This window comes from Procambarus clarkii, chromosome 9, assembly GCF_040958095.1.
Source record: "Procambarus clarkii isolate CNS0578487 chromosome 9, FALCON_Pclarkii_2.0, whole genome shotgun sequence".
NCBI lineage: Eukaryota > Metazoa > Arthropoda > Malacostraca > Decapoda > Cambaridae > Procambarus > Procambarus clarkii.
The window spans coordinates 25,321,965-25,338,256 of record NC_091158.1 but is presented as its reverse complement, the minus strand read 5'-3'; the positions used below and the strand labels follow the sequence as shown (position 1 = coordinate 25,338,256).

The following is a 16,292-nucleotide window of genomic DNA, read 5'->3' as shown; positions in this document are numbered from 1 at the left end:
TAGATTTAAACTAGCTAAACACAGATGCCGAAGAAATATAAGAAAATTCACCTTCGCAAATAGAGTGGTAGACGGTTGGAACAAGTTAAGTGAGAAGGTGGTGGAGGCCAAGACCGTCAGTAGTTTCAAAGCGTTATATGACAAAGAGTGATGGGAAGACGGGACACCACGTGCGTAGCTCTCATCCTGTAACTACACTTCGGTAATTACGCTTAGGTAATTACACGTATAAAGTATATTTATATTCACGTATTCAAGTATAAATTAGAAATAAAAGAGACATATGCTCAAGTTGTAAAAGAGAAAGAGACTATCAAAGAAGTGTGTTCGGAAGTCAAAACCAGAAATGACCAACAAGAAGCAGAAATTAGGCAAGTAATTAGGAAAGAACTGGTTACCAACAGTAAACTGGTACAAAACACTGCAGATAGAACTAAGTCCATAATCATTTTTGGATGTTTAGAGAAGGAAATTTCATCTAGGGTGGACCGAGCGGCAGAAGAGATGAAAATCATAGAGATAATAGTAGGTTTAGGAGAAGGCTCAAAGGAAAATGTCAGTGATTTTAGAAGAATAGGAAAATATGAGAAAGAAAAGAACCGCCCCTTAAGGGTGACGTTTAATGGAGTGAAAAACATGATGGATGTGCTAAGAAATGCCAGGAAATTGCAGAGTGATGAGGTTGGCAAACTTTGGTCAATAAGACAAGACTTCTCCAAGGAAAACAGAAAAGCTGAAAATGAACCTAATTGAGGCAAAACGTCTAAATGGGGATAGAAATGAAGAAGACAGAAATTCTTTTTTTTACAAAATGACAGGGACTGGAAAGCTTGTGAAATGGTACATAAAAACAAAGCAACAAGATCAGTAGTGGAAGGGGGAGTAAAGAGCAAAGGAAAAGGGAACATGTTCCTGAAAACTGTATATACCAACATAGATGGAGTGAGGTCAAAAACTTTGGAGTTGCAAGATATAATTCAGCTTAGGGTCCCAGATATTGTCGCATTATCAGAGACGAAACTTAAAGGAAATATAATAAATGAAGTCATATTCCCAAGAGGCTATTAAGTTTGGAGACGTGACAGGAAAACTAGGAAGGGAGGAGGAGTGGCTGTACTGGTGAAAAAACACCTGAAGGTAAGAGAGTTAATATTTGAAAACACTCGAGATATTGACATAATGGCATTGCAGGTCTGGAATCAGGATGAGAAGCTGATAATTTTAAATGCCTACAGCCCACCAGCAAGCAACACATGGACAAAGGAAGAACTGGATGACAAACGAGAGGGCCTCATAATGGTCATGAGAGAGATTATTGAACAAGCAGATAAAGATAAATCACGACTGTTGATACTGGGGGACTTCAACTTTAAAGCAATAGACTGGGAGGCCTATGAAGCAAGAATGGAGGACTTTTGGACATGCAGATTTGTGAACCTCATTTTGGAGACATTCTTGTATCAACACATAAAGCAGGCCACAAGAATGAGGAAAGGAGATGTACTGTCAGTACTGGATCTAGTATTCAGCAGGAAAGAAAAAGAGATATTTGACATCCAGTACCTTCCTCCCTTGGGAAAGAGTGATCACGTCCTGTTAGACATTGATTATGCTTTAAGATATCATCTAGAAGAAAATGGGGACATTGAAACAGTTGATAAACTCGATTTAAGGATAGGACACTATGGGGAACTTCAAAAAAATTTTAATGAGTGTAATTGGACAGAATTGTTGCTAGGCAGGGAAGTAAATGAAATGTATGCCAAATTTTTAAAAATATACGAGGAAGGCACACAAACATTCATACCAAAACAGAGATGCAGGGCCAGAAAACAGGATTGGTTCGACAGAAATTGAGAGAGGGCAAGAGACCAAAAAACACAAAAATGGAATCAGTATAGGAAGAGGCCAAACCCCCAAACATACCAGCGATACAAAGATGCAAGAAACAACTATACAGCAGTAAGGAGAGAGGTAGAAAGAAATTTTGAAAAAGGGATACCGGATAAATGTAAAACAGAACCGGGCCTATTCTACAAATTCATAAACAACAAATTGCAGGTAAAGGATAATATCCAGAGGATTGCAGGTAAAGGATAATATCCGGATCGAATTTACTCAGTTTCTATGATCGAGCAACAGAGATATTACAGGAAAGAGATGGTTGGGTTGACTGCATCTATCTGGACCTAAATAAGGCTTTCGACAGAGTTCCACATAAGAGGTTGTTCTGGAAACTGGAAAATATTGGAGGGGTGACAGGTAAGCTTCTAACATGGATGAAAAATTTTCTGACTGATAGAAAAATGAGGGCAGTAATCAGAGGCAATGTATCGGAATGGAGAAATGTCACAAGTGGAGTACCACAGGGTTCAGTTCTTGCACCAGTGATGTTTATTGTCTACATAAATGATCTAATAGTTGGTATACAGAGTTATATGAACATGTTTGCTGATGATGCTAAGATTATAGGAAGGATAAGAAATTTAGATGATTGTCATGCCCTTCAAGAAGACCTGGACAAAATAAGTATATGGAGCACCACTTGGCAAATGGAATTTAATGTTAATAAATGTCATGTTATGGAATGTGGAATAGGAGAACATAGACCCCACACAAACTATATATTATGTGAGAAATCTTTAAAGAATTCTGATAAAGAAAGAGATCTAGGAGTTGTTCTAGATAGAAAACTATCACCTGCGGACCACATAAAGAATGTTGTGCAAGGAGCCTATGCTATGCTTTCTAACTTCAGAATTGCATTTAAATACATGGATGGCGATATACTAAAGAAATTGTTCATGACTTTTGTTAGGCCAAAGCTAGAATATGCAGCTGTTGTGTGGTGCCCATATCTTAAGAAGCACATCAACAAACTGGAAAAGGTGCAAAGACATGCTACTAAGTGGCTCCCAGAACTGAAGGGCAAGAGCTACGAGGAGAGGTTAGAAGCATTAAATATGCCAAAACTAGAAGACAGAAGAAAAAGAGGTGATATGATCACTACGTACAAAATAGTAACAGGAATTGATAAAATCGACAGGGATGATTTCCTGAGACCTGGCACTTCAAGAACAAGAGGTCATAGATTTAAACTAGCTGAACACAGATGCCGAAGAAATATAAGAAAATTCACCTTCGCAAATAGAGTGGTAGACGGTTGGAACAAGTTAAGTGAGAAGGTGGTGGAGGCCAAGACCGTCAGTAGTTTCAAAGCGTTATATGACAAAGAGTGCTGGGAAGACGGGACACCACGAGCGTTGCTCTCATCCTGTAACTACACTTAGGTAATTACACACACACACACACTCAGCTTCACTGGTCATTGTTCAACTCGAAACCTATCCATCCATCCCTCCCTCCCTCCATCCATCCATCCCTCCTTCCCTCCTTCCCTCCAACCTTCCCTCTATCCATCCATCCATCCATCCATCCATCCTTCCATCCATTCCTCCATCCATCCCTCCATCCTTCCATCCATCCATCCCGCCATCCTTCCATCCCTCCATCCATCCATCCCTCCATCCTTCCATCCCTCCATCCTTCCATCCCTCCATCCTTCCATCCCTCCATCCTTCCATCCATCCATCCCTCATTCCATTCATCCATCCTTCCATCCCTCCATCCCTCCAACCTTCCATCCATCCATCCAACAATCCATCAATGCTTCCATCCCTCCATCCATCCATACTTCCAACCTTCCATCCATCCATCCCTCCATCCTTCGATCCATCCATCCCTCCAACCTCCCATCCATCCATCCCTTGATCCATCCATCCTTCCATCCAATCCTCCCTCCCTCCCTCCATCCCCATATTCATCCTTCCATCCCTCCAACCTTCCATCCATCCATCCCTCGATCCATCCATCCATCCCTCGATCCATTCATCCATCCCTCCCTCCGTCCATCCATCCCTTCATCATTCCATCCCTCCATCATTCGATCACTCCATCCTTCCATCCATCCATCCCTCCAACTTTCCATCCATCCCTCCAACCTTCCATCCCTCCACCCGTCCATCCATCCATCCCTCCATCCCTCCCTCCATCCTTCCATCCATCCATCCCTCCATCCCTCCCTCCATCCTTCCATCCATCCATCCCTCCATCCATCCCTCCATCCCTCCATCCATCCCTCCATCCTTCCATCCCTCCATCCATCCCTCCATCCATCCATCCCTCCATCCATCCCTCCATCCTTCCATCCATCCATCCCTCCATCCATCCCTCCATCCCTCCATCCATCCCTCCATCCTTCCATCCCTCCATCCATCCCTCCATCCTTCCATCCATCCATCCATCCATCTCCCCATTCCTGCATAGTTTTTTATTATCCTAATGAAACTAAACTAATTAAAACTAAAAATATACTGTAATATGATAGATATCTGCTATTTGAGAAATTATTTGTTATTGGCAGTACAAATCCAGCGTGAGTGGATAGGTCTAATCCGTGTGCACACCACCATGACTGTTTCGTTCGATTTCGTCGCCACAGTTCAGCGACCTACGGCTTCGAAATAATAAAATTAATAAATAGGTTCTAAAATAAGTATTTTTTATAGCTCTTATTATTGTAATAATGTTGCTAAACTAAATATATAACCCAAAAATATATAATTTGATATAAATCCAATACAGTATTTGAGAGAAATTTATGTTACTGGATCTGGCTTAAACACCAGCCTACTGTAGGGTGTATAGACCAAGTCTGCATTCGTACAGTAGGCACCCAGTGCCCTTAGCTTTGTCTGCGATTGACGTACGGTGATACCTCGGAATGCGAGTGTCCCTGTATACGAGTTTTTCGGAATACGAGCCGGATTTCCTCGTAAAATGTGCCTCGGAAGGTGAGGGTTACCTCGGAACACGAGTTTGTTGATACGCGTACAGGCCGACCTAGCGCGTGGTGGTACGGTGATCGTCGCCCCTCCGCTCCTCAGTTTACCAGTGCCTCGCGCCCAGTGACTATCCCTCGTCAATTCTTCACCCGGATTTTCAGTGTTTTGTTGGATTTTTGGTCATTTGACTATAAAAGTTGTTATTATATATCTCACCATGGGTCCCAAGAAAGCCAGTGGTAAGGATTAAGGCAAGAAAGCCCATGTGAGGATGACAATAGAGGAGAAACAAGAGATCATTCGGAAGCATGAGAACGGTACACATGTTATTGAACTTTGTAGGCAGTACAACAAAGCCATGTCAACAATATGCACTATACTTAAGAAGAAAAATGAGATTATGAGTGCTAAAGTGCCAAAGGCGTAAGAGCAATGACGAAACAAACACCACAAATACTTGACTAAGTGGAAAAGTTGTTATTAATTTGGATACACGAGAAGGAATTAAAGGGTGATAGTGTTTCGGAGGCCATCATTTGTGAGAAAGCCAGGGTATTGCACGAAGACCTTGTAAAGAAAACCCCTGGAACGAGTGATGCAGATACTTAAGAGTTTAAGGCAAGCAGGGGCTGGTTTGAAAAAACCAGCGTTGAATGTAATGAAACGCCATTTTCTGGGTGAGACCCGGAGGCTCCCCGGAGCCGACGGGGCTCCCCCCAGAAATTTAGAAAAAGAAGTGGTATCCATAGTGTTGTGAGGCATGGGGAGGCAGCCAGCTCAGACAAACCAGCCGCTGAACGATTTATTGAAGAATTTAAAGAGTTTGCAGAGGCTGAGGGATACCTACAGCAACAAATGTTTAATTGTGACGAAACAGGATTATTTTGGAAAAGATTGCCTAAGAGGACATACATTACCAAGGAGGAAAAATCCTTGCCCGGACACAAGCCTATGAAAGATAGGTTTACGCTTGTGCTATGTTCAAATGCGAGTGCCGATTTGAAAATTAAACCCTTGCTAGTGTACCATTCTGAAAATCCAAGGGTTTTCAAACGGTATAAAGTGCAGAAAACCCAAATGTGTGTGATGTGGAAGTCTAATAAAAAGACATGGGTGACTAGGATTATTTTTTCGGAGTGGGTGAAAGAAGTGCTGTGCCCTGCCATAGAAAAATATCTGCAGGAGAAACATTTGCCACTAAAGGCCTTGCTTCTCCTCGACAATGCTCCTGCTCATCCTCCAGGATTGGAAGATGAATTGATGCACAGATACAGTAAATTTCTCACAATAAAGTTCCTTCCTCCTAACACCACTCTTCTAATTCAGCCTATGGAGCAGAAAATCATAGCGAATTTTAAGAAACTGTATGAAAGGGCACTTTTCCGGAAATGTTTTGAAGTGACTGAAGCCACAAACCTCACTCTCAAAGAGTTCTAGAAAGACCATTTTAACATTTGTAGTGCTTTAAAACTCATTGACAAAGTCTGGCAAGAAGTGACTCAGAACCCTGATCTCTGGCTGGAGAAAATAGTGGCCTGAATGTGTGACAGAACTAGACTTTGAGGGGTTTGAGCCTGTAAATGATGCGCCTATTGTTGAGGAAATTGTTACTCTGGGCCGGCAAATGGGCTTGGAATTGGATAGTGATGATGTGGAGGAGTTGGTGGAAGAACACAACGAAGAACTGACCACCGAAGAACTCCAAGTCCTTGAAAAGGAACAGCAAGATGACCCAGCTGATGATGTTTCTCCAGTGGAGGAGGAGGCAGTAGCAAATGTCCCTTCTGCACAAATTAAGAAGGTGTGTCAGATGTGGGAAGAGATGCAAACTTTTATTGAAAAGACTCACCCAGAGAAAGCTGTAGTAGGCCGTTGCCTTAATTTTTTCAATGACAATGTGATGCCTTACCACAGAGACAGCTTGCGAAGAAGGGAAAAACAAGCTTCCATGGACAGATTTCTTGTGAGAAAATCGAGCAGTGAGCCACAACCAGGACCTAGTGGTACTCAGGCAAAACGTGCCAGGGAGTGCACACCAGAAAGGTCCTCACTGCCTGATGTGATAATGGAAGGGGGACTCCCTTTCCAAACAGTAACACCTCTCCTCCTCCCCCCTCCTCACCATCTTCCATACGCCTACAGCATTCAACAACAAGGGTAAGTAATAACTTGAACATAGTTTTGTAGGTTTATTTAGATGAATTAGGTATAAAATTTAGTTTGAAGTGGGGTTTTTGGGGTAGTCAGGAACGGATTAATTCATTTCCCATTATTTCTTATGGGGAAATTAGCTTCGGAATACGATCTGTCTCCAGGAACGGTTTAAACTCTTAAACCGAGGTACCACTGTAATTTATCCGCCGGTGGAAGAATAATCATGGAATTTACCATTTTTTGACTACAGCTGTATTGTTATACAACAAGATGTCTCAGAGGCTTGCTAATAGTGCATTATTAATGCCAAAAATTAAGCAATATTTTGTAAGAACTAGTAGCAGAAAATCAACCAGCACAGCCGTACCCAGCACAAGCAAGCCTCTGAGGCTGTATTGTTATACAAGAAGATGTCTGAGAGGCTTGCTAATAGTGCCTTATTAATGCCAAAAATTAAGCAATATTTTAGCAGAAAATCAACCAGCACAGCTGTACCCAGCACAAGCACAGCAGCCAGCACCATCTCAGAAGCAGTTGAAGCAAACACAGCAGCAGCGAGCATCAGCAAAGCTGATAAAACATCTAAGAACATCGTGTGTGGAGTGTACAGTTAGAATAAGTATTAAATTTAGGTGCATAGTGTTAGTGTTCAAATCAAGGTTGCAGTACAGTAATTTTAGTGTAAAATACTTTTCATAAACTATATTGTAGTACTCAACAAACAGCTGAACTACTTATCAACACAGTGCTAACAGCATAATACAGTACAGTACGTATTTACTGTACAGCATTCACATCTCCATGAGAGTTCAAGATGGACATAACTCCAACAATAAGGTAAATAACAACTGTAACACAGAGTTTTTTAGTAGAGTAGTAACATATAGGTACAGTTTATAATATGATTATGCATTTTTATTGTTTACAAGAAAAAAAGACTGACGCAAACGCCTCTTGAAGGTCACCTCGTGCAATGAATCCAACACTCCAACACACTAGGGTTGGTCCCATATAATATGTTGAATTGAGGTTGTACTGTATTTACAATGAAGCTTATATTTATATCTTTCTTGCGACATATAAAACACATTTATTAATGTATCTTTGTGAGATAAACATTGTTCTGAGATGAATATTGCGGGTTCCATGCTCGACAAGTGATGAAAATTGCAACTATTATACAACTACATATATCTGCTGTTAGCTTCCTCAACTGTATGAACTCCTGCTTCCTCATACCCTTAATCACTAGACCTACTAGAATCACTGATAGCACTTCCACGACTCTAGATCACATCTGGACAAACATAACCTCTCCGCTTACTTCAGGTATAATCACCGATAGCACTACAGACCATTACCCCACATTTCTCTTAACTAACATTAGCAAACCACCTCTTGAGTCAAGAGAGATACGTTTTAGACTACACAATGAAACTGCTATAGACAATTTTATAACTGCTACTGATAATGTCAACTGGGAGTCCGAGTTAGGTAACATAGAGGACATCAACCTAGCAGTTCAATCTTTTCTTCAAAAAACTCTTAGCCTTTATAATACCCACTGTCCTATGCTTACAAAACAAGTCACAACCAAAAGGCTTAACAATCCCTGGCTTACAAAGGGAATACTTTAATCTATTAATAAAAAACATGACCTTGAGAAGAAGTATAGGTTAGGAATTGTCTCCAAAGAATTCTCAAAGAATTACTCATTATTGCTATCTAAGATAATTAGACGAGCCAAAACTAAATACTACGAAGATAAATTTACCCAAATAAAGAGCAACATTAAACAAACTTGGAGAACAATTTCACAAATATTGGGATCAAAGAAGTCTATAAATAACAAACCAACACTCCTGTCTAATAACGATGGTCAGCTTTCAGCCTCTGATTCTGCTATTGAGTTCAATAGGTTCTTCTCTTCCATTGGTTCATCCCTTGCTAATGATATTCCATCTTCCAGTACTAACATTAAGGACTATCTTACAGGTAACTATCCACAGTCTCTGTACCTAAAGCCTATTAATTCCACTGACGTCAATGAGATAATCCTTTCCCTTAAAACCAAGTCTGGTGCCCTTGAGGAGATACCAACTTTAATCTACAAAAAAGCCTCCAGATCTTTAGCCCCTGCTATTGCTTTGCTCTTCAACAAGTCACTTGAACTCCAAACCTTTCCAGATATTCTAAAAAAAGCGAGAGTAACGCCTGTCCACAAATGTGGTGATCTCACAGATGTTAACAACTACAGACCTATATCAATCCTGCCAAACTTGTCAAAAATTTTTGAAAAACTAATCTATAAGCAGCTTTACTCATATCTAGCCAAACTCAATATACTTAGCCCTTGCCAATATGGCTTCAGGCCCAAAAAAAGCACTAACGATGCACTTATTAGTATGCTTAACTCGATTCATACAGCTCTTGATCAAAATGAGTTCCCTGTTGGGTTATTTGTGGACCTGCGTAAAGCTTTCGATACTGTCAACCACCAAAACCTTCTTCTTAAATTACATCATTATGGTGTCAGAGGACACTCCCTACAATACCTCAAATCCTACCTTACTGACAGGCTCCAATGTGTTTCTGTGAATAATACAATTTCTCCCACACTACCCATCAACATTGGTATTCCCCAGGGCAGCATACTTGGCCCTCTCCTCTTTCTCATCTACATTAACACTTTCGCGTTCCACAGACTTAATATCTCGTCACTCATTTTTCTACTGAATGTGTTCCAGTGACGCATCGGTGCGTCACTTGATATAAAAATTTGTAAAAAAAAAAAGTTTCTATGCGATCTTCAATTTTTTTTTTTTTTGAAATGAGCGGCATTGTTTTCCCACAATCCTCCATAGGCCGCATGGGATTCTGGGTCACGCCATGCGGTCGGCCTAGTCCTTTGTTTAAGTCTCTCGTGACCGGACTACCGCGCTCCCGCGTCCAGAACCTGTGCCACTCTCTGCCCTGTGTAGCAGTGTTTATTCGTTCCTGTCTCTTTACAACGCATTATTACTTGCAAACATGGATCGTGGTAAAGGACAGAGCACCTCTACCCCCAAGAAGGATAGTGAAATGACCACGGAAGATAAGTTGAGTGAGCTGTACAAAAGGTTCAGCAATGTGAAGCTTACCCATAGTAAAATTCCTGATTTGTTGGATCGTTTGTCAGATGTGGAGGCAGATGCTGAAGGGGAAGAGCATCAGAGTGATTTCAGTAGTGATAATGAGGGGACAGCGTCGTCTGATAAGTTTGATTCATCATCGAGTGAGGAGAGTAGCGAGGGGATTGAGGATGAGGCAGCGGATGTGGGCCGCCCCAAGGCACCTGTAAGGAGGCGTGCAGGACGTCTTCAACAGCCTTATGCGACCCTTGTTGAACAAAGGTTATCATCTTTATATGGACAATTATTATAACTCTGTCCATCTCACAGAATTGCTAAGGGAGAATGGCGTGTACACTTGTGGAACACTCAGATTGCAGCGTGGTGCCCCTAAAGAGCTGCAACAACTTGCCAAAGGTAAATTCGCTGTTGATCAGACTATTTTCAGGCGCAAGGATAACACTTTTGTTATCCTTTGGAAAGACAAGAGAGTGGTGTCAGTGATCACAAACTGCCATAATGCTGACACACAGGAAGTACAGAGAAGGAAGAGAGTGAAGAAACGTGACGGAACATCATCTGTTCAGATTGTAACTGTAAACAAACCAACAGCCATTTGCGACTACAACAACAACATGAAGGGAGTTGATCACTTCGACCAAATGGTCAAATATTACAGGTTCACCAGGAAGTCGCATAAGTGGACTAAGAAGATCACATTTTACTTCCTTCAGATGGCTATACACAATGCCTATGTGTTGTACAAGATGTACACAACTGATGCCAAGAAACTGACCCTACTCCAGTTTATGAAGTAGCAATATGGGCCCTGTTGAGGTGGGACATGGATGAGTGGCCTGCTACTGAAAGCCCTCTCCCACATGCTGATGATTACCAGGATCCTTCTCATGATTTGGCAACACCTGGCCCATCTGGAGCGAGGTGTCCTTTATTTCATCGTCTTCCACGCCAACCACATGCCTCATCCTCATCAGACACTGAACCTGAAACTGAAACGCCTGCACCTCAAGCTGAAGCTACTCCTCCACCTGTGAAAAACCCACGCATTGTTGATTCAGAGGACAGGCTAAACAGGAAGTTGACTCATGCATTAGTGAAAATTGCTAAACGGAAACGGTGCCAAGTTTGTATGAAGTCGGGAATTAGAAAAGACATGTGCAGTGCAGGACATGTGGAGTTGCTCAATGTCCCACACCATGCTACACAAAATATCACCGCAAGAGGATATTTTGGAAAGCAAAGAAATAACTCTTCTGCAAGCTTCCACTTCACCTAACGTAACATCTGTTGAGCAACTTCAGGGACATTTTCCTGAAGCCGGTGGAGTGGATAATCAAATGCTCAACTTGTTGACCTTCCTTCATCACATCGTGGGTAAGTACACATAATTTATATTACACATTTTGAGGTTATTACTTCTTCATACTTTGCTGTGGGTAGCTCTATATATATTCCGGTTCTTAGTGCTCAGATTGGTATGTCTACATAGTGCATCTTATTGCGAGTATTTTGACACCAAAATGAACAATGTAGCACAAAAACTTCCATTGGAACAATATTTTTGTTTGTCGGGTGTATTGGGTGTAGCGGGTGTGGAAACGGGTGTTTGGGCGGGTGAGGCATCGACGCGTTTGGGGGTGAGGCGCGCACGTGTAACCCACTTTTATGCATATGTCTGTGTAGGCAATTTTATTGCGATCACTGTGATACCAAACAAAACCATATGCAACAAGTTTTGACTTGATAAACACAATCAGAGTAGCAACATATAGGGAGAGTTTAGCGGAGTTTAGCGTGAGCGCGAAACAAAGCACGCAGTTCTTTGGTTGCTGGTCGCGTAATGTTAGCTTTGGTGAAATGTTATACATATGTTCTTATAGAACATTTCATTAGCTACACAGTGATACCAAAAAAAAACACGTACATCGAAAATGAGGGTCACAGACATGAGGAGAGTATAAACTTTTCAGTTGTGGTTGAGTGCATGTGCAGCTGGGCGCGCTGGAGCGGGTAACCCTAAGCCAACTTCCCACATTCCTGTGGGTGGGGCGACACCATTATTTATTGTGTATATTTATATGTCCGTGTAGGGAATTTTATTGAGGTCACAATGATACCAAAATAAACCACGAATAACAAATCTGGGGTTCGCAAACATAAAAACATCGTAAACATTGATGCCCGGTTTTACGCTCACCGCTAACGAACGCCACAGTTTGTTATTCGGTGTGGTTCTCATGTTGTCTTTGGTGACATTTTATATATATATTCCTCTAGAGCATTCTCTCGCGAACACAATGATACCAAATTTAAATACATACCGCCAAAATTAAGCTCCCCACCCCGAAAAGATTATAAACATTTTAGTGCTGACGCGCAGTAGGCTGACACGAACGGCCCACTTAGGGCTTACGGTCAGCCTATTCCCAGGGAGCGCGAAAGTGTTAATGACCTTCCAAATGCCTCCCAACACCTCAAACCAATTCTATTTGCTGATGACACAACCTTCATTTACTCCAGTCCTGATCCCCTTGCTCTAAATGCCACAGTAAATACTGAGCTTAATAAAGTCCATCTGTGGCTAACTGCCAACAAACTCACCCTTAACATTGACAAAACTTTCTATATTCTGTTTGGCAATAAATCCTCTAATCAAATAAATCTCAAAATAAACAATACCCAAATTTGTAACAAATTAGATGGCAAATTCCTTGGCATTCTCATTGACCACAAGCTGAATTTCCAGGGACACATTCTAAACATATCAAAAAAAGTTTCAAAAACTGTGGGCATTCTTTCTAAGATCTTGCCCGAAACGCATTGCGTAATAGTGGCTTTAGGCATTGTATGTACTAGCTCTATCTATATATCAATCCATTAATGTAACATCACTTGTATGTATATACCTTACCTGAATAAACATCTGAATCTGAATCTGAATCTGAAATATTATGTACCACGCCCTGCCCTGGTGACTCTCTATTACTCCCTTATCTATCCATATCTCAACTATGGTATTTGTGCTTGGGGCTCTACTACCCAAAATCACTTACGTCCTCTAATTACTCAACACAAAGCTGCTATTAGGACAATATCCAATTCTGGCCCCAGACATCACTCGGTACCCCTACTCAAATCTCTGAATATGTTAGACATTAAGTCACTGCACATTCTCTCATGTGTATTATACATATATAAAACGCTAAACTATAATGCCAATCCTGATCTCAAAAGCTTCATAGAAGGTTGTAACAGAACCCATGAGCACCACACCAGAAATAAAGTTTTGATATTCCTAGAGTACGACTAAATCAAACCAGAAATGCTCTACAAATCAAGGGGCCCAGAATGTGGAATGACCTTCCCAACAATGTTAAAGACTGTACCTCTCTCAACCAGTTTAAGTTAAAAACGAAGCTATACCTAATAAATTCCATGTAACCCACCTTACCCCTCTGTTGTCAACCCATGTATGTTTTTTGTTTTTTTTGTTTTTCAAATCAACGCTGTTTGAATGTAATTTTCTGTAATAATTTGTAATTGTATTTGTGCTGCTTTTTCAACAATGTTCCCCCCTCTTTTACCTCTATTTTTTATATGTACTCATCACATCTTTTCTTTTTACCCATTAGTTTTAAGCTTTAGTCATTAATGTTTTTCCTGCCCGAAACGCTTTGCGTAATAGTGGCTTTAGGCATTGTATGTACTAGCTCTATCTATAAAGCCAACAAACTTTGTAAAATCTCTTTATGTATGTACCTTACCTAAATAAAAATTATTATTATTATTATTATCTTCGGTTTTACTTAAAATATTTTCCTGGTAGAATTTTAACATATAGATTATGTTTTCGTCTTTCTTCTGACATATAAATCATTCTTGTTTATCAAGTTATGAAGATGTTTTCAACAATTTTCTTTGGGATTCTGTCTGTTCCAACATGGTTGCACATTTTTGGAATCTGATAGATCGGTTGACCCAACTGATACATGGGTCAGGGATGACAGCACAGGTGCAGGCTAGGACACAACTGGGATGATATCACTGGGAGTGGGCTGGGACACACCTGGGATGACAACAGTGGGTTGGGCTGGGACACATCTGGGAAGGCAACACTGGGGCAGGCTGGGACACACCTGGGATGACAACACTGGGGCAGGCTGGGACACACCTGGGATGACAACACTGGGGCAGGCTGGGACACACCTGGGATGACAACACTGGGACAGGCTGGGACACACCTGGGATGACAACACTGGGGCAGGCTGGGCCACACACCAAGGATTACAACACTGGGGCAGGCTGGGACACACCTGGGATGACAACGCTAGGGTGGGCTGGGACACACCTGGGATGACATGACAGGGGGCGGGCTGGGACATACCTGGGATGACATGACAGGGGGCGGGCTGGGACACACCTGGGAAAACATGACAGGGTCGGGCTGGGCCTCACCTGGGATGACAAGATAGGGGCGGGCTGGGACACACCTGGGAAAACAACACTGGAGCAGGCTGGGACACACCTGGGATGACAAGACATGGGCGGGCTGGGACACACCTGGCATTACACGACATGGGCGGGCTGGGACACACCTGGCATTACACGACATGGGCGGGCTGGGACACACCTGGCATTACACGACATGGGCGGGCTGGGACACACCTGGGATGACAAGTCAGGGGCGGGCTGGGACACACCTGGGATGACAAGACATGGGCGGGCTGGGACACACCTGGGATGACAAGACATGGGCGGGCTGGGACACACCTGGGATGACAAGACATGGGCGGGCTGCGACACACCTGGCATTACACGACATGGGCGGGCTGGGACACACCTGGGATGGCAAGTCAGGGGCGGGCTGGGACACACCTGGGATGACAAGTCAGGGGCGGGCTGGGACACACCTGGGATGTCAAGTCAGGGGCGGGCTGGGACACACCTGGGATGACAAGTCAGGGGCGGGCTGGGACAGACGGTACACACCTGGGAGGAGAGAGGAGCCCAGCAGGACGGCCCCAGGCCGGGCTCGTGGAGTAAAAGATCTCTGGGAGCCGCCACCAGGTATGGTGTCCAGGAGCGTCAACACGGGGGGGACTGGTCAAGTCGTATACTGCAATTTCGGATACCGGGCTAGAAACAACTTCGTTCACTGAGAAGTTTGTACATACAAACCATTCCGTTCGTATATGCGCTGGTTTGTGTTCGCTGTTGTTCTCGTCTGAATAAATACATGGCACTTGTTCATATAATTAGCGCTTCCATTATTAGAATTATTTATCCATTATTAGAATAACAAGGTGCAAACTATACCCCCCTTACAGTTGAAATCTATTTATTTATATACAAGAAGGTACATTGGGTTGCGAGAGTACATAACATATATTAAGAGGTACATTGTAGCAAGATTTGAGATTAAAGGATTTAAGACTAACACGTTTAGAAACAAGGCGCCCCCGAAGGAGGCTATTATTTGTTATGCACCCCATACTCAACCAGTAAGTAGTGGAGCAAAACATAGATTACATGGTCATAAAGTCTTAATCAGGCCAATTCAACTCTATTTCTTTCTTTATTATGCACCCCATACCCATCCCGTGGGCGGTGGTGTAAAGAATTACAGAGGCACATAATCGGTTCAGGAACTGAACCCTCTAGTTCGTTTAGCTAAGCAAATAACAATTTGTGACACTAGTTACAAAATTATTAATATTATATATACATGTACACACTCTCATACATACATGTACATATATATATACAATGAAGGTGAAAACATGGGGGGATACATAAGGGATAAACATAGGGGCTGCAGAAGGCTTATTGGCCCATACGAGGCATCTCCTATCTAAACACAAAGATTAATCCAGTGTAATTGGCCTGTTATGTTGGACATTGTCTTCTGTGTTGGCATCGATATGTTCTTGTCTTGTCCTTACTCTCATGGTGGGTAGAGTAAATAGTTCCGTGATTCTGTAATTACCAAGACTGTAATTACCATTTGGGTGTTCATGGTAGGTCGCTCTATTCTTATGTGAATTGCCTCAAGAATTTGTAATCTTCTTGAATCTTGGGTTTTGTCTATTATGCAAGTATTCTTGTTCAACATTTCTCTTGTTAGAGTAATGTCATGGGCTTGTCTCATGTCTCTCGAAATTAT

The 16,292-nt window shown here is 42.2% G+C and overlaps 1 protein-coding gene across 1 annotated transcript in view; it reads right to left on the bottom strand.

The window, feature by feature from the left end:
* The window catches only part of LOC123766085 (zinc finger protein 271), a 98,354-nt gene extending 83,122 nt beyond the window's left edge, over positions 1-15,232 (bottom strand). Inside the window, exon 1 of the mRNA XM_045754929.2 lies at positions 15,119-15,232. The gene's annotated coding sequence lies outside the window, so the exon portion shown is untranslated. The remainder of the gene's footprint in view (positions 1-15,118) is intronic.
* Positions 15,233-16,292: the final 1,060 nt, after the last annotated feature.